The sequence below is a fragment of the Phascolarctos cinereus genome, unplaced genomic scaffold, assembly GCF_003287225.1.
Source record: "Phascolarctos cinereus isolate Bilbo 61053 unplaced genomic scaffold, phaCin_HiC Scaffold_9;HRSCAF=440, whole genome shotgun sequence".
Lineage (NCBI taxonomy): Eukaryota > Metazoa > Chordata > Mammalia > Diprotodontia > Phascolarctidae > Phascolarctos > Phascolarctos cinereus.
In genome coordinates this window covers 229,007,351-229,033,944 of record NW_027556402.1, presented here as the reverse complement: position 1 = coordinate 229,033,944, position 26,594 = coordinate 229,007,351, and the positions used below count along the sequence as shown (strand labels likewise).

The following is a 26,594-nucleotide window of genomic DNA, read 5'->3' as shown; positions in this document are numbered from 1 at the left end:
GTTATATGCCAGACAAATTTAAAGAATGAGACAATCTCTACTGTTTTGAATGTTTAAATATTATCATTTAAAAATTCTCAATTTGATGAACATAAGATGAAAGAGGATCATTTGTTATATATACCTTGATCTTAAAAAAAATAAATTATGTTATTTTCAAATTGTCTTTGAATTTGGAACTATGCCTCAAAAGTTACTGAACTGTGTATATAGTTCAACCTGGTTATACCACCACTACTAGCCTCATATGCACTGAGAGTAGAAAAGGACCCATACATTAAAAAATATTAATAACAGCTCTTTTTGTAGTAGTAAAGAGCTGGAAACTAAGGGAGTTCCTATTAATTGAAGAATAGCTGAACAAATTATGGTATATGAATATAATACAGTATTATTGTGGCCTAAGAAATGATAAAAATGATGGTTTCAGAAAAGCCTGATGAGACTTGTATGAAGTAATGCATAATGAAGTGAGCAGAACCTAAGGAACAATTTGTACTATAATAACAATGTAAAGAAAGACAGCTTTGAAAGACTTGTGTACTCTGATCAATGCAGTAATCAATCGTGACTTTTAAAAATTTAATTTTATTTATTTTCAGTTAACAGAACTCTTATTTTCTGTTCCTTCCATCTCTTCACCTGACCCTACCCCACATTCCATATTGAGAAAAAAGAAGAAAAAAACCCTTGTAACAGATATAGATTTTTTTTAAAATCTCCTCATTGGCCATGTCTGAAGAATATGTCTCAATCTGCACTGATTTGATCACCACTGTCAACAGGTATGTTATATGATTGATCAGAGGTTCTAACAATCATGGCTGATCATTACATTGATCAGAGTTCTTAAGTCTTTCAAACTTGTCATTAAATAAATTTGTTATTAAATAAATTTTTCTCCTGGTTCTGTTTACTTCACTCTTTGTCAGTTTATACAAATCTTCCCAGGTTGCTCTGAAACCATCTTGTTCATCGTTTCTTAAAGCACAATAGTATTCTATTACATTCATCTGGATAGAGCACCATGCCTGAAGTCAAGAAATCCTGAGATCATATATGGCCTCAGACATTTTTCAAGTTTTGCAACCCTGAGCAAGTAATTTAACCCTGTTTGCCTCAGTTTCCTTATCTGTAAAATGAACCAGAGAAGGAAATGGCAAACCACTCCAGTGTCTTTGCCAAGAAAACCCCAAAATGGGTTCATGAAGAGTCAGACATGAGTGAAATAACTGTACAACAACATCCGTGTACAACAACTTGTTCAGCCATTTCCCAATTGATCCCACACCCTCTTTGTTTCCAGTTCTTTGCTACCTTGAGAAAAAGTTTCTACAAATATTTTTGTTCATGTGAGTTATTTTCTACTTTCTTTGAACACTTTGGGGCATAAGACTAGTAGTAGTGGTATTTCTGAATCAAAGGGCATGAACAATTTTAGTTTGTGTATGTGTGTGTGTAGAGAGAGAGAAAGAGAATGTGTATATAAATAAAATTTTTTGGTCGTTATCTTTTTGGTCATCTTTACCAATCTGATGAGTGGGAGGTGAAATTTCAGAGTGCTTTAATTTGCATTTCTCTAATTATTTGTGATTTGCTGCATTTTTAAAATGAGGCTATTGATAACTTGGGTGTCTTTCTTTGAGAAATGCTTATATGTATCCTTTGACCATTTATCATTTGGAGAACAGCTCTTTTTATAAATTTGAATCACTTCCTTTTGTATATTGGAAGTGAGTGTGTGTGTGTGTGTGTGTGTGTGTGTGTGTGTGTGTAAAACTTGCTGCACAGAATGTTTTCTCCAATTATGTCTTTCCATTTTAATTTTAGCTTCATTGGTTCGTGGAAAAAATTTTCAGTTTTACATATAATTAAATTGTTCAGTCTTTCTTTGCTTTTCTCGATCTCTTGTTTAGTGATGAACTCTTCCTCTATCCATATCTCGAAGAAGAACTTTCTTCCATGCTTTTTAAGTTATTTATGATGTCATCCTTTGTCATTTATCCATTTGTGGCTTATCTTGTTATGTGGTGTAAGATGTTGGTTTACTTAGTTTCTACTAGATTGTTTTCCAGTTTTCCCAGCAGTTTTTGTCATAGTGAGTTCTTATTCCAATACCTGAGTGTTTTGAGTTTTTCAAACACTAGGCTGCTGTGTTCATTTGTTTCTGTATTTTGTGTACCTAATGTGTTCCACTGATTAACTTCTAACCAGTACAAACTGTTTTGACAATTATTGCTTTGTAATATAGTTTGAGATCTGGTACTGCTAATTCCTGTTCCTTCCCACTTTTTTCATGATTTCTCTTGAGTTTTTTTACCTTTTGTTCTACCAGATAAAATTTTTTCCCCTTAGCTCTATGAAATGATCTTTCAGTAGTTTGAGTAGTGTGACCCTGAATTAGTAAATTAATTCAGGTAGTGTTTTCATTTTTATTATGTTGGTTTGGCCAACCATGAAATGACCAAGCACAATTTCAGAGTACCAATGATGAGGCATATTATTCATTTTCTGACAGAGATGAAGAACTCAAAATACAGAATATGCAATATACTGTTTTGGAAGTGACCCATGTGAGAATTTGTTTTGCTTGATTATATGTATATGTTACAAGAGTTTTTCTTTTCCTTTGTTTCAAATTGGGGGTCTGGGTTTAGGCTTTTCCAAGCAAATAAAAATTGAGAAGCAAACAGAAAGAAGGCCAGAAGGAATTATACATAAGTAGAACAGCTTTGAAAATTACTTGAATTTATTATATATTCAAAGAATAAAATAAACTTTACATAATTTACACTTGCAGTTTCACTTCCAGTATTCCTGTTTTACAGCATCGGAAATGCTCATTTTATCTGGTGTTTTTTAGTTCAAAAATTTTTCTAAAGAAAACCATCTTGTTTACCTCTTCTTTTTGAACTTTGTTCCTCTTCTGTGCATATGGAAAAATACTTCAATGACTCTGTTTTCTTTCATGTCTTTTTTTTTTCTTTTGCAATGGTTGCTAATTATCCTCCCTACTTTACCCCCAATCCTCTCTCCAGGTTAAAAGAAAAAAAAAAGAGGGGCAGGTAGGTGGTGCAGTGGATAGAGCGCAGGCCCTGAAGTCAGGAGGACCTGAGTTCAAATGTGACCTCAGACCAAATACTTGACACTTACTAGCTGTATGACCCTGGGCGAGTCACTTAATCCCAATTGCCTAAAAAAAAAAAAGGAGAGAGAGAGAAAGAAAACACAATTCTTATAAAACAATAATAGTTAGGCAAAACAAATCTACACATTTTCCATCTCTAAAAATGTACTAGTTTTGTGCCTTGAATCCATCACCTCTCCTGTCATGTGGAGCTAGCATACTTTTTCATCAGTCTTCTGGTGACCTGGTTATCATTACATTGATCAGAGTTCTTAAGTCTTGGAAGGTGGTTTTTCTTTTCAATATTGTAGTTACTGTACAAATTGTTCTCTCATCTCTGTTCTCTTCACTTTATATTAGTTTATACAAGTCTTCCTACATTTCTCTGAAACCATCTCATTCATCATTTCTTACAGCATCATATCATTCCGTCACATATGTATACCACAATTTGTACAGTTATTTCCTGATAGATAGCTGCTCTCTCAGTTCCCAATTCTTTACCACCATAAAAGAGCCTGGGGTGAAGTCCTAGTTTCTGGTGAGGCAGAGATTGTCCTAGAGTAAGGCCATGGTGGTGAGACTGTGAAGTGTAGTTACTGCATAATTCGCATCTCAACAATGCCAAAAGCTCACTAGTCAGAGCTGATAGAAGCTAGGAGGGGAGTCGTAATTTCCAGTAGGATAGAAGAATACCACCAAAGAGTTTTGATGAATGCTGCTTAATCGTATAGCATGAGATGTGATACTGCTAAGCTGTTTCTTCCTTCCCACTCCGTTGTTTTCCTTGAGAACCTTCACCTTTTGTTCTTACAGATGAATTTTGTTATTGTTTTTGTTATTCAGTCATGTCAGTCATGATTTGTGACTCCATTTGGGGTTTACTTGGCAAAGGTACTAGAGTGGTTTGCCATTTCCTTCTCCAGCTTATTTGACAGATAAGGAAATAGAGGCAAACAATGTGAAGTGACTTGCCCAGAGCCAGTAAGTGTCTGAGGCCAAATTTGAACTCATGAAGATAAGTCTTCCTGACTTCAGGCCCAGCATTCTATGTGCTATGCCATCTAGCTGCCCCACTGTTTTTTTAGATTCTAGAAATTCTTTGGCAACTTGGGATCACACTGAATAAATTAAGCCAAGTCATTCAGCATTTATTAAGCAATTACTATATGCCAGTCTATGTGCTAAGTGCTGGGGATACAAGGAAGGAAAGAAGCAGTTATTAAGTGCCTCTTCTATTCCAGGTGCTTTATAAATATTCTTTCATTTGGTCCTCAAAACAATCCTGGGATATTGGTGCTATTATTATCCCTATTTTATAGTGAGGAAACTAAGACAGAGATAAGTGACTTGCTCAGGGACACACAGCTAGTAAGTGTTTGAGGCCAAATTTGAACTCAGGTCTTCTTGATTCCAGGCCAGACACTCCACTTCACTACCTAACTTTTTGGAATAGGTCTAGCTGCCTAGAAAGGCACTGAATTAATCCTTGCTCTTCAAGAGCTTACTGTCTGATGGGACTCCAAAGAGCTTTTGTTTATGTTTATGTTTATCATTTAATATTTACTATATGGAAATTAAAACTAATAAAATATTAAAATGTTTACTAAATCATTTAAAATGCTAAATCCATTGCCTGTTAATGGAAACAGCATATTTTATGTAAAATAACTATATTATCTAAAATAAAAAGTTAGGAGAGTAGCATTGTTTTCATATTTTTACAACTAGATTCTCTTGCATGCTTTTTACATACAATTTGGTGTGATACTTTGATTTGGTTGAAGAAAAACCTGCTTCACAGTTATATGGGCTGGACAAGGGAGAAGTATTTTAATAGGCAAATAATGTCTTAGTATCATTATAATAATAGTTTTGATCTTGTGGACTCCCAGAAAGGGTCTTAGGGACCCCAGGGGTTCTGGAACTATACTTTGAGAACCACTGATCTAGTAGGTGATAGGTGCGAAGGGACTGAACTAAATGAATGGCTATATAAATACAGAAAAGTGATCAGTTGCAAGAGATGTTGTAGAGGCAAAAAGAATGTCTGTCAAGGAAAGCAATGAGGTTATAAACCTGGGAAATTATTAAATGGTAGTTGGGTTTGACCTTTGGGGACTATTTTAAAATATAACACCATGTCTTCGTTATATTACTTTAGCTAGCTCAGATGGCTTTTGTACAGTACCATCAATCAGTAATCAATTACTAAACCTTTTTTAAATGCCTGTTGTGTACTAGGCACTGGAATACGTGTTGCAAGACCATCTTCTCCATAGATGTTATTTGGAGAACTAGTTTCACAATGGCACACTTACCCAGGTCCTAGATAATGAACAATGATCTCATATTTTCCTAGTCATCCGTTTAGTGAAGCAGAGCTGTGTGCTTCCTCCCATGCTTTTTAGCATGATAGTTTCAGCAATGTTGTTGGGCACCTTAACAAGGATGAAAGTAACGTCAAGGTCAGCTGCCACACTGATGGTAAATTATTTAACCGTAAAAAAAACTATAAGCCAAGATTAAAGTGGAAGGAAAGTTGGTGCATGACTTTTTGTTTGCAGATGATTGTGCAATCAGTGCAGCCACTGAGGCTGAGATGGAACAAAGTAAAGATTGATTCTTTACTGCTTGTGCTAATTTTAGCCTAACAATTAACACCAAGAAAACAAAGGTGCTCCACTAGCCAGCACCACACTGTCTACATGTAGAGCCATTGGTTACGAAAAATGGAGAAATTTTGAATGCTGTGTGATAAGTTCACTTATTTTGGCAGTATGCTTTCCAGGGATATACATGTAGATGATGAGATTGACACATGTATTGCCAGAGCTAGTTCTGTGTTGGGAGGCTTTGAAAGGAAAGTGTGGGAGAGAAGAGGTATTAGACTGGCTACCAAATTGAAGGTCTGCAGAGCTGTTGTGCTGACCTCGTTGTTGTATGCCTGTGAAAACTGGATAACATAACCAAAGGCATGCCACAAAACTGTTTGGCTTCCATTTGAATTGTCTTAGGAAGATTCTGAAGATCACCTGGCAAGATAAGATACCAGACAATGAAGTCCTTTCTCAAGCTGAACTGCCAAGTATTCAAACTCTAGTGCAGAGAAATGCAACTCAGATGGGCAGGCCACATTGTTTGAATGCCAAAAGTGTGTTTCCCTAAAACACTATTTTTTGGAGAACTTACACAGAGGTAAGAAGAAGTGATACAAAGACATTCTCAAAGCCTCTCTGAAGAACTTTGGTATTGATTGTGAGATACAGGAGATAATGACAGGACCTCCCAGCATGGTGTTCCCACATTAAAGAAGGTGCTGTTCACAATGAACAAAGCAGAATTGTAGTAGTTCAAAAGAAATGTGAGATGTGCAAATTTAGAGACATTTCCACTCCAAATGTTCATGTGGACTATTTGTGGCAGACCTGTGGTAAAGCCTTCCAAGCTTGTATCGATGAGATTGGCCATGGTCGGACACACTGTACCTTGACCCCGACATGGTGATGTCATCTTGGTCCTCTTCGAGAAGGAAGGACAGCAACCAACCAGTCTGGTCAACCAATGTGTCCCATCTTGCAGGTCCAGAGCTCTTGACTTTTTTGTGTGACATAGACCTTTGACAATCTGAGGAAGCCAGCAGACCTCTTCTAATGAGCATGTTTTAAAATGCATACAATAAAAGATTTCTTTTACAAAGAAAATCAGTTAAAATAAAATACTGTTATCAAAATACTTATTAAAAACAAGGCCACAAACGCTAGGTTGAAAATTTCCATTATCATCAACAACAACTAGCATTTATATAATGTCTGCTATGTGCAGGCATCATGCTAAGTACTTTGCAAGTATCATCTCCTGTGATCCTCACAATAGGATTTATTTTATAAATGAAGAATCTGAATTTTTTTTAACCTCAATATAAAAATACTTTATTGCTAAAAAGAAAATGCTAGCCATCTTCTCAGCCTTCAGCAAGTCATAATCTTTTTGCTGGTGGACGGTCTTGCCTTGATGTTGATGACCACTGACTGATCAGGGTGGTTGCTGCTGGGGTAGCTGTGGCAATTTCTTTTTTTTTTTTTTGATGAAGAATCTGAGACAGACAGATAAAGACAAAGTCTTTACAAGTAACTTGCCAAAGGTCTAACAGCCAGTAAGTATCTGAGACCATATTTGAACTCTGGTCTACCTAACTCCAGGCCTGGCATGCTTACCGCTGGGCCACTTGTTGCCTCTAATATAGAAAGTAAGTTATTTTTCTGCTTTCATATAATAAAGGAGCTTTGTATAGAGCCATACTATTTAACTAGTTACATAGCTATATGATTTTCTGAAAAGTTTCTGGAATGCTGATGTTCAAGGGATGATTGCACCATTTACTGGACATGATTTTGGGCAAATCCCTTTTCTCATATGAAATCTCTTCCTTTATAACATGAGAATCAAAGTACCTGCTTCCATATTATTACAGGGTTGTTGTGAAAGTCAGGTATGGAAGCCCTTTATAACTATAAGGTCTCACAAATAGAAAAGCCTACTGATAACCATTTTTACCATTCTAGTGATAATTAAGGTGACCAGTGTGGCCATAAGTTTAATGAATATATTATTAAGTAATTTACCATTATGGTGGTAATGACATATTTCGTTAATAACAGTAATAGTTATTACTTTATATTTTTATAATGCTTTATAATTTTGAAAATGTTTTCATATCTATTATGTCATTGGTCCTCATGATAACCCTGGCAGTAGAATGGGGTAGATATTATTCCCATTTCACCGATGAGTACACTCTGGCTTTTTGCAGTTACCACATAGTGGTAAACTTATTAGGTGATTTATCCAAAATAACACATTTGAACCTCCACTAAGTATGGAATCTTTTTGGGAATAACGGTTGTTGTTATTACTACCATTGTGGAGCTACCAGTAGCTACCACCACTTCATATTAGTCTTTGCTGTTTACAAGTGTTCACTAAGGCAAAAAATTATTTTAGCTTGTTGATACTTGCTCTTTCCAAGAAGGAACATTATTTTTAAATATAATAGCGATTTTCAGATTGTTCTTTGTTTGGGAAAATTGTCTCACAGATATAGTATTTTTAATATAGATTTGTTGTTACCCACAGTTTATTCCATATGTCATCTCTAATCTAAAATTTGTAATGTTATTTACACATCAGTCAGCTAAAACTCTAGGGTGGTATCCTGGGGACATTACTCCATTGGGCGTTTCTTCAGTCTGTCAGGAAGTTCCTTTCCCTATAAGGTTACTTATATTTTTATTTGCTCATACCTATTTCTAGGTTACTATCAACACAAAATCCTTGAATGCTGCCCTGATAAGCAGTGAAGGTGGGGAGGTGGGGCAGGGAATGCATATCAATGTTTTTTGTACATTATCAGCAATGTTATGTATTGGTTATGCTCTGCAGGCAAAAATAGTTTATTTACTGCACAATTAATTTTATTATAATCTTATTTCCCTGTTTTAGATTCCTTGAAATTATGGATTGCCCACCTGTGTTTTGAGAAAACTTTAGCATGTGGTTTTCTGGAGATACTGCCACAAGAACTGAAAGTATTATAGAGCTGGCGTTAGGGGTAGGAAGGTAAGAGAGCACTTTTTACTTTCCTATTTGTGGCATCATATGCTTCTTCCCTTGTTAATTGGTTCCGTGTTCCCTTTAGGTTTAGTTGATGCTATAATACTGCACCCTACTGGACATTAAGGCATTTCCTGAACTGAGAAGTGGCATTTTATGGTCAAATATTTAGCCAGCTGGACAAATTTTTATGGTCCTTAGCCCCAGTCATAAAAAGATAAGTAGAAAACAGGTGCTACCCTGTAATCATTGTGATGCTCCACTGCTGTTGTTACTATGTTGGCATAAATGCTTTGGTGGTTGGTGGTGGTGGTGGTGGTTGGTGTGGTGGTGGGTGATGGGGATGATGACGGTGATGATGATGATGATGATGATGATGATGATGATGATGATGAAGCAACAGAGAACTCTAACCTTTGGATTTATAGCCCATATTATTAAAAACATCCCAAAATAGAATACATACATTGAAAGCTTTAGAGTATGTCTTAGGTTTCCTGTGTTAATTCTTGTGTGTCTGTCTATATGCACATTTGGTATTAGCTCTTCTATAATAGTTTTAGGCCCCTCTGCTTTGTGTCTATTCAGGGCAGACATTTTTGAAAGGGCTCACAATAATGAATTTCTACTTTAATGGGACCTATTTTGAATGAGACATCCTGTGTTCCATTTAATGCAGTATGACTTTAAATGGGGCTTGTTTTATATGTCCACCCTATAATTTGGCTATCATGCTGTCTACTGTGTGCAATGAACTGTATTTACATAAAGTGAGTATGGGTTGGAGAACAACTGTAGTGTCCGTTGCTGACCTGCCACACTGTTACATTGTTTTCCCATGTCCTAAACTCACTTAAGATGTATAAAGCTGCTCCTTTTAAAAGTATATTTCCACCCATTTTGAGCAGCAAAATGCCGTGTGAATACAAGCTTGCCTTTGTAAAAACTCTTCACTAACCATTCAGAAATACTAATGTGAAGGCAATTTTATGTATTAAATTATCTGAAAGTAACTTTATTACATTGATTTTTTAAAATGAGAGAAGCAAAATTAAATAAAATAAGCAGAAGTCTGGCTGGATTTTAGTTACTTTTTTTCTTCAAGATTTGCTCTTTTCTTTGTAGGTATGGGCATGGTTTGGCAAGATCATTCTAAATTAGCACTTTAGGGAACAGGACCTGATACTTTGTTTCCTTAATTCAGAAATCCTGAAAATACATTAAATACCTAATATTTTGAAAACTTTAAATATGTAACATGAAAAGAAAACTGGTTTTGAACAAAAGGAGAATGGCCCTTTCTCTATTAGTGAAAATATATGGTAACTTTTATTTGAGAAAAGTTCATGTATTTTCTACTTTTTAATATAAGAATTATTTTTATATTAAAATATGCATCATAATATCTTTTTTACATAGTTTAGTATGTATTTGTTTTTGATGACATTTGAAATAGGTTAGGCTCCTATAAGAGAGATTTGTTAAGTAAGAAATATTTTCCAATCATAACAATTGTTGAATATTGGAAAATATTATAAAGAAAGCAAATATAATTTTCTTTTCCTTAAATCTTTAAGATTAGGGTAGATGAATGTGCTCTTTGTTGGTTGTGTTTTAGTCCTTCATGAATGATGTACTTTTAAAGGTTTTTCCAGTCGTATGATCTGGTTATTTAATAAGATATGAATAATTTAACTTTTCAAATAAGGGCTTAATATAACAAATACTTTAGTCCATTGCTTAATTTCTTCTACGTGGCACTACTCAGAATAAGATTTCATATTTTGGAAATTTAAAATCAAATTTCATCATACAAGAAAGTTGTCATTTCAGAGTTCATTTAATAAGATACATGAAAATATGGTTGACAAATTCTGAAATAAGAATGGATTGCAGTTAACAGAGTTACTTAGGCTTTTGAAGTTATTGTAACATTGCTAAAACCCTCCAGAATGATTATGCTCCCAGTTATACAGTTCAACTATTTAAGAGTTTGTTGCACTCAAAGGAAGGTCCCAATTATATGTAGGTAATCTTTTTTTGTTTTTGTTTTTGTAACTATTTCTGGCATAAGGGTATAGCTTCAACATATTGTTGTTCAGCTTATTGATATGAAACCAGTATTTAATATTGTCTTGTGAGTTATTGTTAACGTCTCATTAAATTTGAATTGTTGAAAAATAAGATACTTTATGAATTTTTTAAACTGAATCTTACTTTTTTACCTATCAGTTAATAATTTTTGATTGGATTCCTTCTGAAATGTATTTTTCCATTTGTTCTTTGATAAAATAATGTACTGAATTTAATTTAACACATTTTTGATAATTCAAGGCTACCAATAATAGTTATTGAGAAGTAGTAGTAGTTAGTGATGATGAGCTTTTATTAATTTATTGAGATGTTTAGAACTATTTTCTCCTCTACCAAATGACTACATAGTACTCCACTTCTGTAGTTTTTCTGTCTTCCTTTATGGAATTTTTTCATTATTTATTATCATATGTCACATATTTTTGCTATCATTGTGTGCTGCTATTACCTAATCATCTGTCGTATTTTACACAATGTGAGAAAGAAGTATAGTGCTATACCTCTACTTTGGAGTCATGATCCTAAGATTTGTGATAGTTATTAATCATTTAAAGGGCCTTTTACACAAATTTCCAGGCTAATAGTGATATTTCAGGTGGTTAAGGTCAGAAGTCTGACTTTGGATAAGTGGAGTATTGTAATATCTCCATCCATAAATTAATTGAATATATTGATGTGCCCCTACTTTTATAATACCAAATATCTGACTTTATGAAATAGATGTTATTAGCTTTTGTCACATTATCAGATGCAAGTTCTTTTAATAGCTCACTTATCATTAAACAATCTGGGAGTATAACTTGGAAATGTAGAATTTAACTGTTAACTTAGTTGGCACTGAAGAAAAATAGGAAGAGAAACTTAAAGCATTTCTGAATTATATTTTAAATTGATAGACATAGTTCAGCAAATTTGTTTTAGCAATTTTGTGATTGAATAAGGTGAAATACATTTGTTGTCCCACTTCCTATAAAGTCCTGAACATGAATTTAAAAAAAAAATCTGTTGGTAATAGTTCACAACCAAAGTTGGAAAAGGAAGTATACTGTTAAGACTTCAGTCTCTCTGTCTCACTCGGCTCTCAGCCCAAAAGTTCAGGAACTACTTACGCACCTGATAGGCACAGGAGTTTTGATTTGTTTCCCACCTGGACCAGTTTGCCCTGCCTTGGGCAATCTGGTGGCCTCCTAAGGGCTCACCATATTGATGCTGAACTTTGTGTGAGGTATCTGATAGATTTAGTTCACTTGGTGCAGTAGAAGGAGTAGACTCCAGAAGACCTGGAGTCAGGAAAACTCATATTCTTGAGTTCAAATCTGGTCTCAGACACTGACTAGCTTTGTGACTCTGGGCAAGACACTTAACCTTGTGTGCCTCAGTTTTCCCATCTGTAAAATGAGCTGGAGAACAAAATGACAAACCACTCCATTATCTTTTCCAAGAAAACCCCTGATGGAGTCACAGAGTTAGACATGACTGAACAACAACAACAACAAAGGCTCAAAACTCCTGAGGTCCAGCGATCCACTACCCCACTCACCCTCCTTGGTATAATTGGAACTATAGCTGTGTGACCCACCGGGCCTGGCTAGATTTTTTAAAAGTAAAGATTTTATTACCTAGATTCATTGTATTTGAATTAGATATTGCGAAGTTCATCTGGATTTTATGATGAGTAAAATAACCAGTTACTATATGATCAATTTCTTCCTAATGTGATATCTTTCCTCCAGATTCCTTTTAGTATCTCGTGGTTGTGTAAAACCATTATTTTAGATAATATAACAATTTTAGCATATAAACAACTAAGAAAGGATAAAAATACAAGGTATTATTATACCAACTATCAGAAAATTTCATCCAATTTAATAAATGTTTACCTTAAGGAACCAATATAGTATAAAAGCAATTGCTATAATTTTTCTTTAAAAAAAATACTTTCAGCATCTGAACATGTTTTACTGACTTATTCATATTCATCCATTCCGTATTCTTTTTTTTTTATTCCAACCAGGTGAAAGCTGACTCAAATAAGTTCTCTAAGTAAATTTCCTCAAGTAATAGCTACTCATATTGATGTTGGACTTTAAAGTCTGCGAAGTGTTTTCCTTACATACTTATATACATATTACATTGCATTTTATAGCTGAGAAAACTGAGGCTCTGAAATGTTTGTGACTTGATTATGATCACATATAGTGCCAAGGTATAATTCAAACCGATCTGTTGGACTCTGAGGCCAACACTCTTTCATGTTATCTTTTAAATACCATACTATAGAAAAGAGATTGGCTAGTAGGTTCATTAGGAAAATATTGATGATTCCTGAGACATGTCTTTTTGATACTGTGAAAACTGGTGTGTTGATGATTCACTCTTACCTTTATCACTTCATTGGTTACCAATCTATCCTGCCTGTCATAGAGGAAAAAGTTGGTCAAAGAGGACTTTGTAAAATAAGTAATCGCATAATATTTTTAGCAGCATTAGAATAAAAAGACCTCAACTTAGGAAACGTAAAATCTTTTCAAGTATTCATCAGTTCAATGTTTCTAATTGCTTCTACCAGCCCAAGTTTATTCAAGCTGTTCTATTTTACCTTATATGAGAATTTCCTAAACTGAATGAAATCCACAAATGGGAAAAAAAAAACCCCAATCTTAAACATTACGAAAAGAATGTGAATATTTGACAATTTTACTAGCTTTAAAATTAATTTTAAGTTTGTTTTAATTACTTTTCAGCATGCCCATCTATAAACCGTATATATTAATAGCATTCATTTTTTTAATTTCCAGATCTAGTAAAGATCATAATGTTCTTAGAGTATTGTAATCTGTTGTTTGCTTTGCTATGTATAAAAGTGTTTTTGTTTTGGCATTTTGTTCATTGTCAGTCTTAATAAACATATATGATTTACATTGTCTGTCACTGTATACATTTTTTTTACATTTAAATTTTAGCATTTGAATAATTTCCTCATTTCAGGTGATTTTTGTGTCTCATCACTGTGCAAAAATTGAAAGAGGTGACTGTGTGTGACTTTTTACTAAGTACCCAGATTTTCTCACCTATTATTATGTCAACAGCATTTTTGACTTAAAACGTCAAATTAAATAACAATATTTTATGCTGGCCTTTATTTTAGTTCATGCATTTAAAAACTGAAAATCAGATAAAAGATAGTTTCAAAATAAATTCAGTATATTATTTATGAGTGGAGCAACACATTAGCATCAGGTTCACAATAGATCATATCGCTTTTATTCCATCTTACAAGCTTAGCAGCACAAACAGAATAATCAACATATTATTTGGCTGTCATCTGCTGAACAGAAACCAGAGATCACAAGGAGGTTTTCCCTAGCTGTGGTGATGGCCTTTTTGTTCCAAGCCCCCATCTGGGAGGGCCATGGTGTGTTATCATATGGAACGCGGGGTTTTCTGTAATCTGCTTAGCTGCACTGCAGTTTGAATCTTCATTCCATGTTTGTGTAATTTATAATTTTAATGAGACCATGGCTCTTGTGGGCTTTGAAATATATTAAAAGCTCTTTTGTGCATATGCTTTTGTTCTTGCTTAATAGGCTCAGTGTATTTAAAACTGATGAATTTTTATTCATGGATTTGGATGTCTGGGGATTAACTTAGACTGAATATCATTGCACTCATCTATTGATGTTTAGAAAGTTTTTTTTTAATACTTGTAACCATAAGAAGGAAAGAATTTATAGAAATTTTGAACACTAGGAAATAACGAAATGGGCCTTACTAATTTAAATTTTGTTCTTCTACCATATTTAACATTAGTCTTGAGATGATTTCAGGTAATTATTGTAATAATTGTGAAAAAGCAACTCTTCCATGATTTGAAATCCTAAATATTATTGCATATATTGGAATCATGTTGGTGATGGAGGGGAGAGGGAAAAAGAAAGTGGTAGTACAAACTTTGGTATTTATTAATATGAATAAATCATATGTTCATGTATTTGTAATTATAAGTCCTGAAATTGAATAGGTAAATGTTCAATTTTCTAAAATGGTTTATAGTTTTTTTTGTGGTTAATGTTTGAATAATTTATTTCATTAAAGGGTTTGTTAGTAGAGAATATAATAGGAAGGAATTAGAAAACTATTTTTCTAACATAGAAATAATATTTGGGTGTCTTTTTAAACCTGAAATCCTTTCATTTACTAAATATTTATAGCCTATAATTAGTTGGAAAGGACCTCACAGACTATCTAATCCAATTCATGTAGACTTTATTTTAATGTTTTATAATACCAAAAACATTATACAGCATTTTTGCAGAAATTAGACTTTTGTTCTAGGCCTACCTTCATCCAGACAGGATGCTTGAGATTGTCAAATCATGTAGATTCATACCTGCTTTAAAACTTTAATTTTAGGGCGCTTCTTTGTCGAAGAATACATAGAACCTATGTTAGTTCTACTGAAATTACTAAGGATATGAGTCTGTCACAAAATCCTCAGCAGCATTATCTATAATTTTTTTGAGTGAGTGGCAGTTATGATTGGGCAATCATTTTCTCATGAAGCAAAAGAAGCAAATTAAGAATGAGGATGAAATCACACTGGTTTTTAGTTTTCTTCATTATTTGTTAGATAGGTATCATAATAATTTGGTTTTCCATAGTGACTCCCTGTTTCAATTCCACGATTAGTTATAGAGGTTCAATTAGCTTTGTTAAACTATTTTTTATGGTATGTATATGTGTCATTGAATTATTTTATGCAATATAAAACAAAATCCTACTCATGATCAAACAGTTCTTTTTCTTTCCCTTGTATTTTAGTTGTTGTTGCTTTTCAAGAGTTGAATTGTTATATATACAATTCTAATACTTATATAGAATGGTATGGAGACCAGATCTGTGATTTCATTGGCTTGGACCAGGGTTCTGACTGCCCAGTGAGGAAGCTCTCTTTGCCAATGTGGGACACCCCTTCTCCACAAGTTCCAATATTACAGAGTTGCCTCAAGCTGTTATGGGGAAGGGGCTTGTTCCTTGTCACAGAGCCATTGTGTGTCTGGGGCAGGACTTGGACTAGGGGCTTCCTGGATTCTATATCCTTGCCCACATTGTCTCTCAGTGGCACAGAATAATACTAATTCGTGTTTACATAACATTCTAAGTTTTGCAAAGCATTTTCCTAAAACGTGACTGTAAGATGGGTAGTGGAGTTATTTTTATCTCCATTTTTCATATAAGGAAGCTGAAACACAGAGAAGTTATAGACCTTGCCCATTGTCACACATTTTGGAAGTCCCTGAGCTGGGATTTGGACCCAGGTGTGTTGACACCAAGTCCAGTGTTCTGTCCGCCATCCCATGGTGCTGCTTCAGGTTTGTTCATACTGTAAAATCAATACGGCAAGAATATTGCAAAAGCAAACAAATTCTCAGTCTTATCAGAAGGAGCTTAGCTACCGGAAATCAAAAGTCTTATCTTCTAATATAGTAAGATCCATTACATCATTTAAATCATAGTCATAGTGGCAGTAACAATATGTGCTGTGTCCCAAATCTAAAATACTTAAAACTGTTTGGGTATAAACAAAAGAGTACTAGACTTAGAATCCCTTTTCCAACAGTCAAGGTGAGTTGTTTCTACTCTTTGAACTTTAGTTTGCCCATGTTTGAAATGGGTATAATTCTGTGAAATATGTACTATTATCTCATGGGTTGTTAGAGGGAAAGCACTGTATAAATGTTGATGACTTGTTTTTTTCATTTTCTGCTAAAACTAGTATTAATATTGTTTTTCTTTCAAAGGTTGGTGATATAACCAATTCTGAATGAATTGACAGTGATGTCATCAAACAACCAATCTACAACCATTTAAGTGCTAATACGCTAAGTGTTAAAGATACAAACACAAGAATGAAGTATTGCCTGCTCTCAAGATTACATTTTGTTAAGACTAATAACATATATATGTATATATGTAATATACATATACATACATATGTGTGTATGTGTTATGTGTATATATATAAAACAAATAAATTCAAAACAAATTCAAATTGAATACTAGTCAGGGAGGGAGGGAACTCACATTTGGGGAGATCAGGAAAGGCTTATGTGTAGAAGGTGGCACATTAGGTACATCTTGAAGGGAGAAAAGATTTTAGAAAGGAGTTCCACAGGAAATCAGCCACTGCAAAGGCACAGAGATGGGAAATGTGATCTGCCATGCAATGGGTGAGGAATAGAGAAAAGACCAGTTTGGCTGGATCAAAGAATGAAGGAAGGCAGGTCAAGCAACATCTCCATAAGGCTTTTCCTGACCCCCTTCAGCTGCTGGACTCTTCCCTCCCCATACCTTGTAGTCAACAAATTTGTGTATGTTTGTATTATATTATTTATGTGTATTATACAGCAGTGTGCTGTATTCATATGTGTACTTGTCTTCTCCTCTTTTAGTATCTAAACTCCTTGTGATTAAGAATTCATTCTTTATAGCTGTAGACTGATAATGCATAATGAGAGTTTGGGACCAGATTATAAAAGGCTTTCAATCCCAAACAGAAGAGTTTAGATTAACCTTCAGGCAAATGGTAAACTTTTGTTTTTGATTTAAAGTATCTGTGTATGTAACTGTAACAGGAAGCTACAGAGATTCGATAAAATGTAGTTTCTTGGTCTCAAGGAGTTTAGACTCTAGGAGGGGGACTGGGAACAAGCATAGATAGCTATGATATACAGCACTTCATATAAAACAGAGAAATCATTTATCACTTTTCTAGTTGGGGGGCGGGGAGTCCCTACCTTCAAGGAGTTTGTATTTTTCCTAATGGAGGAAAACAACTCAAATGAAATCAACAAGCATTTCTTAAGCACCCTATGTATGTGCCAGGTACAGAACAAAGTGCTGGGAATACAAACATAAATCAAAGGAAAGAAAGACAGTACGTTACATTCTGGTATGGAAAGACAGCACATCAAAAGGACTCTTGGGTTGGGGATGAGAAAGGAGACTTCGTGGAGGAAATCTACAGTCAGGAGTGGAGGTGAACGAAGACATGGCTGACTGGGGCACTTTTCTTAAAAGTGGAGGTCCTGAGAGGAGCGACTGGTCTCAGGAAGGGGCCACACAGGGTGGACGGTACCTACACTTTTGGGAAGGCCAGGACGACGTGTAAAAAGTTGTACACACAAAATAGACATGTGTTATAAGTGGAATGTGGGGGGGGGGCCCTGGAAGGTGAGGTTTGAACTGAGTCCTAAAGGAAGCCAGAAGCCAGAGAAGAGACAAAGAAGGAGAGTCTAGGAAATGGAGTGTTAGGTGCTGGGAACAATGAGAGGGCCAGTGAAACTAGATGGTAGAATATGGGGAGAGGGGGAAATTGTAGCATTGGGAAGGCAGGCAGGAAAAAGGTTGTAAAGGGCTTTAAATGTCAAATAGAGGATTTTATATTCAATTGTGGAGGTAATAGGGAGCCACTGTAGCTTATTGAGCAGGGAAGGATGATTCGTCAAAGCTGTAATTTAGGAGTCACTCTGGCAGCTTAGTGAAGGATGGATTCAAGTGGAGAGAGACAAGGCAGTAAGTCCAACCAGAAGCCTGTGGTGTTAGTCCACGCATGAGGTGATAAAGGCCTGCCCCAAGGTGATAGCTGTGTGTTTGCAGGGAGTACAAAACAAAAAGCTGTTGTTACAGATACCAACGCAGGTTTAGGAGACTACTGAAGAGTGAATGACTTTGATAACTAAATCAGGTAATCTGTGATCTTCTTGATATACTTATGCTTCCAGTGGGGTGGGTGTGGGGGCACTGATTACAAGCCTTCCAAACTTTCCTCTTATTGTGTAGACTTTGTTCGTATTTTTCAATTAATCTTGTACACAGGGACAACCCAAACTTCCCTAGATCTTTTTCTGGTTCTTTTAATAGATGAATGGATTAAATTTAATATTTAAAGGTGAAGAAACATATTTCCATTTAGTTGGAATCTTGGGATTACAGGTGTGACATCACATACTATCAATGTGTTGATCAGTTGTGTTTAATTGGTTTTCTTTCTTCATTACCAGGAGGGATTCAGATTATATATAGTGGGAAATAATGGTGGTGTTAAAAACCAAAATGCATCAGTAAAATTCACAAAAAATAAGCTTAAATTTAAATGTTACATTTGAGCATTCGGTTTGTTAGATGTTTAGAATTAAGTGCTTTTTACATTTAAGCTGTTTAAGTTTCTGAAAAATATTTCACTAGCCCAGAAATATTTAAGAGAAACCAACTAGAAATCATCAAACAGTTATAAAAATGTCTGCCACATGCCAAACAGTGTCCTAGGTTTTGAAGTACAAAAATGAAAATTGGAAGTGCCTGCACCCTTGAATAGTTTGGAGTTTAGTGTAAGCTTTTGGTGAAGGCGCATTGAATTTGGAGGCAGAAAATCTAAATTCAAGACCTAGTACCAACACTTTACTTGGAGTAAGTGTAACTGAGGACAAATCACTTGACTTTCTAAGTCGTATATATAAAATGGAGCAATAATATTTAGACTATGTAGTTTACAGGACTGTTGTGAGGAAGGTAATTTAATAAGGACTCTACGTGTTGTTTTTAGAGAATAAGCAATATTCATAAATAATTTTGAGCTTACACAGTTTGAAGACTGGGATGTATATTTTAATGTTAAGAGAATTTTATACATTCATTCGATGAATTTTGCACAGTGCTAGGTTGGAGGAAGGGAAGTTGTACAGATCCATTCTTATAACCAGTTGATACATCAAGTCAGATCCAAATGGCATGTAAAAATGAGTAGAGCTTTTTACATACCTTATTCCTCCTTATAGTAATTTCCCAATCATGACTGATAAAGAAATATCCGTTTCACGCATTTTGTTAGCAATATATAGTGTTTTTTATAGCATTGCTATTGGCATAACTGACATGTTTCTTCCCCTATTAGTGATTCATTTTTTATCTGTAAAATTATTATGATTGTTACCTGAGTACTTTATGTTATTATAAAAAAGTTCTATAATCATCATGATAGGATGTTTACATAAAGTGCATCTCACTTTATCCAAGAAATATATTGTTGTAAAATTCTATCCATAATAATTTTTTATCATTCAATGACATTTAAATATTCTGTGACAGAACGTACCATTTAAAAGACATCTATTTTTCAAAAAATTACCAAACCTTTTTTAAAATCTGATAAAGAAAAATCTTCCCCCCCTTCAATTTCTTTTTTTTGGGGGGGGTGTTGATAAAATCTTGGTTTTTATATATTCTGTTTGCTTAATGCCTACATTTTATACTCTTTTAAAGATAGGTATTACATAGTACAAATTTCTCCATAGGCTTGTGTAGGGTTTTAAAAACTGAACTGTAGAATGTCCTGTATGTTATTTCTAAATATAAGAACTTATTAATTCAGTGATGTGGTTAAAAATAGCTAGTTAAGAACTACAAAGTAGAAAACACATTAGATTTGAATTTATTCAATAATTTAAAAAATACATAGATTTAAAAGATCAGGAAGATTATGGTAATAGATTGACTGGAAGTATATCTATACCTTAAAAAATGCAAAAAAAAAATTTTTCCATTAATACAGAGTTGATCCACTTAAATATGCTTTTGTTAATAGACAAAATTAGAATGGCACAAAGCATTAATTTTTAAAGTTTCCAAATTATGAGGAACTACATGGATTTTATTACATTCATATATTTTACACATGCCTGTTTTCTTTTACTTATCTACATTTTTATTGACTTCTCACAGTGACTACTACATTTAAAATGTTGGCACAGAATGTTAAGTTACCTTTTAAAGAGTGCCACTAGTTCCTGGGAGATGATAAATCCATCCATTGATTTCCTAATTTTATTATGTACACAATCAATTGTAATCCAAGATTACAGCAAACAAGATGTTAATTTCTAGACATAATCTATGTACATTTCAATTACAGAGCACTATGGTTATAGAAGCATAGAATAAAAAAGAGAATAACATTTGTGCTATCCTCACAGGAGCTGTCAATAAAAGTTGTAATAGGGGATTTAGGAATCTGGAAATGGCCAACTAATTTATGTGAATCTATTTTATTTCAGCCAGAAAGACCAAGCCTTTTTGCCTCTACACTGCATATTGCAGAGCACAGGCTAACTATAGAAAACCAGGCGGGTGCATATGGATGCTCCCTTGATATCATTCACTTGCTGTGTAATCTTATTATGCAAAGTTCTAATCTTCACCTAGAATGAATGCCTCTGGGTCAGAATATAGTCATATCAGGGTTTTTGAGGTCATGTTTTGTGATCCTTAGCTTATTCTTCTAAGTAGGGCTGGGATTTAACGGGTATTCCCCAGACACTAGCAGAGATAGACAGCAGAACCTGCTGCCTTTTTGGAAGACAAGACCAACATGAGGTCCCTGGTAGGATTAAACTTGATTTGTAGCTGTAGGATTTTTTAACAGATGTATTATTGGACAGGGAATAGGGGGCCACCAGCACAGCAAAATTGGATCGCGATTGGCATTCTCAGGGAGTCTGCTGGCTGCTAAAACAGCAGCTGCATGTGGATTTGACTTCTTTCAGGTGAAGCGACTTCCAGTCATTTGGAAAGGATGGGATGAAAAGGAACCTTGGTGATAATTTTGATGTCTGCAAGATTTAGTACCAGCGTAATGGGATTATCGGTAACACCTTCACTGCAGAAAAAGCCACCTGGCGCTATAACTGGCAGCAACTGAGAACTAATCCTTTCCCATCTCTTGGATGTCATTCATGAAGCTCAAAGTGATTTCTATCCTGCTAGCTGTGATTAATTTTATAACCCCTACCTTCCCCCCAAAAAAAAATCAAGTGATCAAGGCAAAGAACATGTGGAAAAAAATTAGGCAAGTATTGTATTGTGCAGTCTTAATTTTTACCAGATGTAGACTTTGCTGTCCTTAAAACACGATAACTTAAATGCAAGAGAAATGGATTTACAGTATCTTTCTTATATATACTTTACCTTCCAATTCAAAATGAAGCCGTAACTGTCATTAATGGAGATGATCATTTGTAACTATATGTAAAATTTTAATAATTTTTGTACAGTGGTAATGATAAGGCTATTGTTTGACCAAATCATAATGCCTGTAGATGTAAGAATTGTAGTTTAATTATTTGTTTTTAATATGCATGTTGAGGAAGGAGGGATGGAATAAATAAGCCTTCATGTAGCACTTTACAAATATCTCATTGGATCCTTGTGACAAACCTGTGAGGAAGGTGCTGTTACTATCCTCATTTTACAGTTGAGGAAACTAAAGCAAACAGAGATTAAGTGACTTGCCTAGGTCCCACAGCTAGGAAGTGTCTAAGGCCAGATTTGAACTCGGGTCTTTCGGACTGCAGGCCGACTGCTTTATTCACTGTGCCACAAGATTTTTTATTAATATGGTTTACAACATGTAAATAATTTTGTATTGGAAAACTTATTTATCATTTTGGTAACATAATGTCACTGAAAATGCTGATGTAAAAGAGTAGTTTTTTCCCCAGATGGCTTTTAAAAAACATGTACTAAGACACTGAAGTAGTAATATAAATGCTCCGAGGTTTTCCATGATCACTTGTCGGTTCTTAGTTAAATTGGCCTTTCACCAACTAAGGATGGATTCAGCAATTTAGTGTAGAATTGAAACATTGAGGTAATTGCTGTTACTTAAATTTTACCCTAATAAAAATTTTATCAAGTAACTTCAGTTGTCAATTATATTAGTATCTATCTCATACATTATAGAATTATTATAAGGATATAATAAATGCAGAGTCTTAAAGTTATTACATCCATCAGGTAAATACCATACGACATAAATGTCAACACTACCAAAGATGATTAGTCTTGTTAATAGTTCTAAAATATTTACTTATAGAACTTGATTTTTGTCCTCTCATCCTAGCATAGGAACAGATATTTAGAGTTGGAACGGATCTAAGAAGTCATCTAGTCTAGTCTCTTTATTTTATATATGAGGAAAGTTAGGCCCATTAATTTCGAAACTTGCCCAGAGTCAAAAACTTTTTTCTTTGCGGAATGTCAGTGACCTCAATAGAATGAGAGCAGCTAGGTAGCACAGTAGATAGAGCACTGGGCCTGAAGTCACTCAGACCTGAGTTCAAATCCAGCTTCAGACACTTAATAGCTGAGGCCCTGGGCAAGTCACTTAGCCTTTGTTTGCCTCAGTTGCAAAATGGGATAGTAATATCTATCTGGGTTGTGGAGATCAAATGAAATCATTTATAAAGCACTTAGCAAACCTTAAAGTGCTATAAAAATCTTAATTTATTCACTTTCAAATTAAGAGCAAATAGTATTTGGTATTCACGCACTGTGTTTTGAATGATTTAATTTTTTGCAGACATTCATGAACAAAACACTTCAAAACAATTTATAAACAAAACATTTATTTTTAATTCAGTATTAATACTTTGAAAAACCATACATCATTTTGTATATGCTTTTATGTGCCATGTCTACTTGATTCATGCATGTATAAAGTATTAGAAATCTAATAAAACATCCTTGATTTACATAAAAATCTGAAATGAGCTCAGCTATCCAAGTTAGCACTGCTGTTGTACCTCTGACCTATTTGGTTCCAAATTACTTTGTTTCTAAGAGTTGCAGTTGGTTGCCACAAGGCAGCTAGGTAGTTCCTTGGAAAGAGCACTGGCCTTAGAGTCAGGAATACTTGAATTCAACTCTGGCCTCAGACACTAGCAGTGTGACCCTGGGCAGGTCACTTCACCTCTCCTTGCCTTCATCCATGGGTAAACCACTCCAGTATCTTTGCCAAGAAAACCCTGTTTGGTGTGCTGTGGTCCACAGGGTTATGAAGAGTAATACATGACTGAACAGTTGAACAACAACAAAGTTTGTTACCACATAAAGAAAGAAGGAAAGAAGCATTTATTAAGCTCCTATTATGTGCCAGGCCCTCTGCTAAGTGCTTTACAAATATTATTTCATTTGATCCTCCCATGAAATAGGTGTTCATATAGTAATACCCATTTTACAGTTGAAAAACAAAAAGCTGCTAAATGTCTGAGGATGGATTTGAACCCATGTCTAACTGACTTTAGACCCAGTGCTCTATCCGCTTTGCCAAATTCATGCCATTTAATAGTAAATAGAGAATGGATCCATTTCTACTGCCCTGTATGTGAAAATGTTTGTGCGTTTTCAATCCAAGATTGAAAGAGTCATTCAGAAATTTGTAGATTGAGAAAAAATTTGTGGATTAAGGAATACCTACTATTATTACAGTAATTTTCGAAGAACCTATAATACTTTTACTGCAGAGAGTTTCTTTAGCATGCCCAACTTATATTCTTAATTTCCTATAGAGATTACTATAAATATTTACTTACGTTGATATATATATATAGGTATATATATATATATATATGTGTGTGTATATATATATATATATACATATATATATATATATATATACATATATATATACATATATATATATATGCATACTTTTTTTTTTTAGACAATGGGTGGTTAAGTGACTTGCCGAGGGTCCACACAGTTAGTAAGTGTCAAGTGTTTGGTCTGAGGCCAAATTTGAACTCAGGTCCTTGTGAACTAAGGGCCCATGCTCTATCCACTGCGCCACCTAACTGCCCCCACTTACACTGATTTGTAACAGGACATTTACTGTGTCAGAATACAGGGTTCACAGTCTTTTAAAATAGTAAATAAATTGTTTATCTTAGAAAAGCTAAACCCACCCAAAATGATGTAAACAGACTTCATGGATCTTGCTATAGGAATAGCTATTTTTGGAGACAAAAAAAGTATCATTTCAGAGTGTTCTTTTTTGCTAGCTGTGTGACCCTAGGCAAGTCACTTAATCCCAATTGCCTAAAAATTAAAAAGAAATGTTCTTTTAACTTGGTTACTTATTGCTTTTCTGCCTTTTAAGAAGTCACAAAAGTTATACTGTTCTTTCATCTGTGATGTCTTTTCTGATTATTTATAGCTACTTATATCCCAAATAATTTTTATTGGAGTAAATTCCAAGTGTGTCATATATACTCTGTTATGAATGATGTACTTTTTTGCAAATATTAATGTGTTCATGAATAAAACATTGATTTTTAATACCTTATTTAAAAAACTTTAAGAAGTGTGGCTCAATTTTCAATTAAAACAGGAGCTCTCAACCTTTTTTGTCATGAGCCTCTTTGACAATCTGGTGAAAACCCAAGGATCTTGTCTCAAAATAATGGGTTTAAATGCATAAAATTAACACAGATACAAAGAAAATCAATTATACTGAACTTCATTTATCAAAATATATATATTTTTAAAAACCCAAGTTCATGGACCCCAGGTTAATATCCTGCGGACCTAGACCAATGTGATGTGATTCTTTGAGGATTTCTTGTTTTCTCCACCATGAGATTGTGAACTTCTTGAGGGCAGGGACTATTTTTTGCTTTTCTTTATATCCTCAGTGTTTGGTGAAGTGCACATAGTAGGCCCATAATAAATGCTAGTCAGGTTGACTTGACTAGAAAATTTAGTCTTTTTCCTCATGCATCAGTGTAATTTTTTCCCTGTGTGTTGGTTTTTTTGTTTTGTTTTGTTTTTGGTGAGGCATTCAGAGTTAAGTGACTTGCCCAGGGTCACACAGCTATTAAGTGTCAAGTGTCTGAGGTCAGATTTGAACTCAGGTCCTTTTGACTCCCAAGGCCGGAGCTCTATCCACTGTGCCACCTAGCTGCCCCTTTTCTCTGTGTTTTGAAGAGTTTGTTATTGCATTCTGCAAAGTAGGAATGAAAGAATTTGATTGAATGTTAATCTGATGAATAAAATACTATCATTGGAATAACAGGCTCACTAATGAAGGCAGAAAATTGCACTTTTTTTAGAGGTTCATTGTCATCATTTGCCCTGTTATGCTCTTCCTAAAGTAGAAACTCCATTTTCCAATTAAAATCCTTCTTTTTCTAGTCCCAGCCTAACTTTCCAAACTTATGCTCCCATTCTTGACATATATCAGCCAAAGTCGCCTACTTTCTACTCTTTGTGTGCTACTCTCCATCTCTTGTCTACATTTTTACACAAGTTGTTCCTTGTACTTGAAATGCACGTCTCCACCCTTCTGAATCTTAAGACTCCCTGGCTTCCTTAAGAATCCCAAGTCAAGGGCCACTTTCTACATGAGCTCTTTTCTGATACCTCCAGCCTTTCCCCTCCCAGATGACTGTCATTCATGAGAATGCAAAAATCTAAAGTAGTTTTAGAAAGAAATGTATTAGGCCACTTGGTAGTGGAAACTGAGCCAGAAAAAAAGGTGTTGGCTCCTTCTTGTCCAGGCTCTGGTTTACATCATATAGGGTTTAGACAAGGAGACCTGCACAAGAACTGCTGGAGAAGTCAGCTTAAAAGCAAAGTAGATTTTGGTGGATATCAGTAAATATAAACATTCAATATAACTTGGGCAAAGCCCAAACACAAGGGAACATAAATACAAGCTTGAGTGGACCCAAAATGTAATGTTTGGGGTGGATCCAGGATCTGAGGGAACCCAAAATTCCTTATCACTCTCTCCAGTATTCCTGAAGAGTTACTGAGGTCTGGGTAGCATTCTGAATTCAAACAATTTCTAGTCACATAAAGTTACATTTAAACCATATAAAATTTAAAAGTTTTCTGAACAGTGTAATACATTATTTTCCCCATT

The 26,594-nt window shown here is 34.7% G+C and overlaps 1 protein-coding gene across 9 annotated transcripts in view; it reads left to right on the top strand.

Moving 5' to 3' along the window:
• Positions 1-26,594, top strand: part of IMMP1L (inner mitochondrial membrane peptidase subunit 1) — a 91,870-nt gene that overhangs the window by 26,479 nt on the left and 38,797 nt on the right. For 8 of the 9 annotated variants that reach the window (XM_020963881.2, XM_078148677.1, XM_078148678.1 and 5 more), the window contains one exon: positions 8,630-8,746. The gene's annotated coding sequence lies outside the window, so the exon portion shown is untranslated. Of the gene's footprint in view, positions 1-8,629; positions 8,747-21,435; positions 21,738-26,594 lie in introns of all 9 variants that reach the window. The other variant, XM_078148684.1, reaches the window with a different exon arrangement.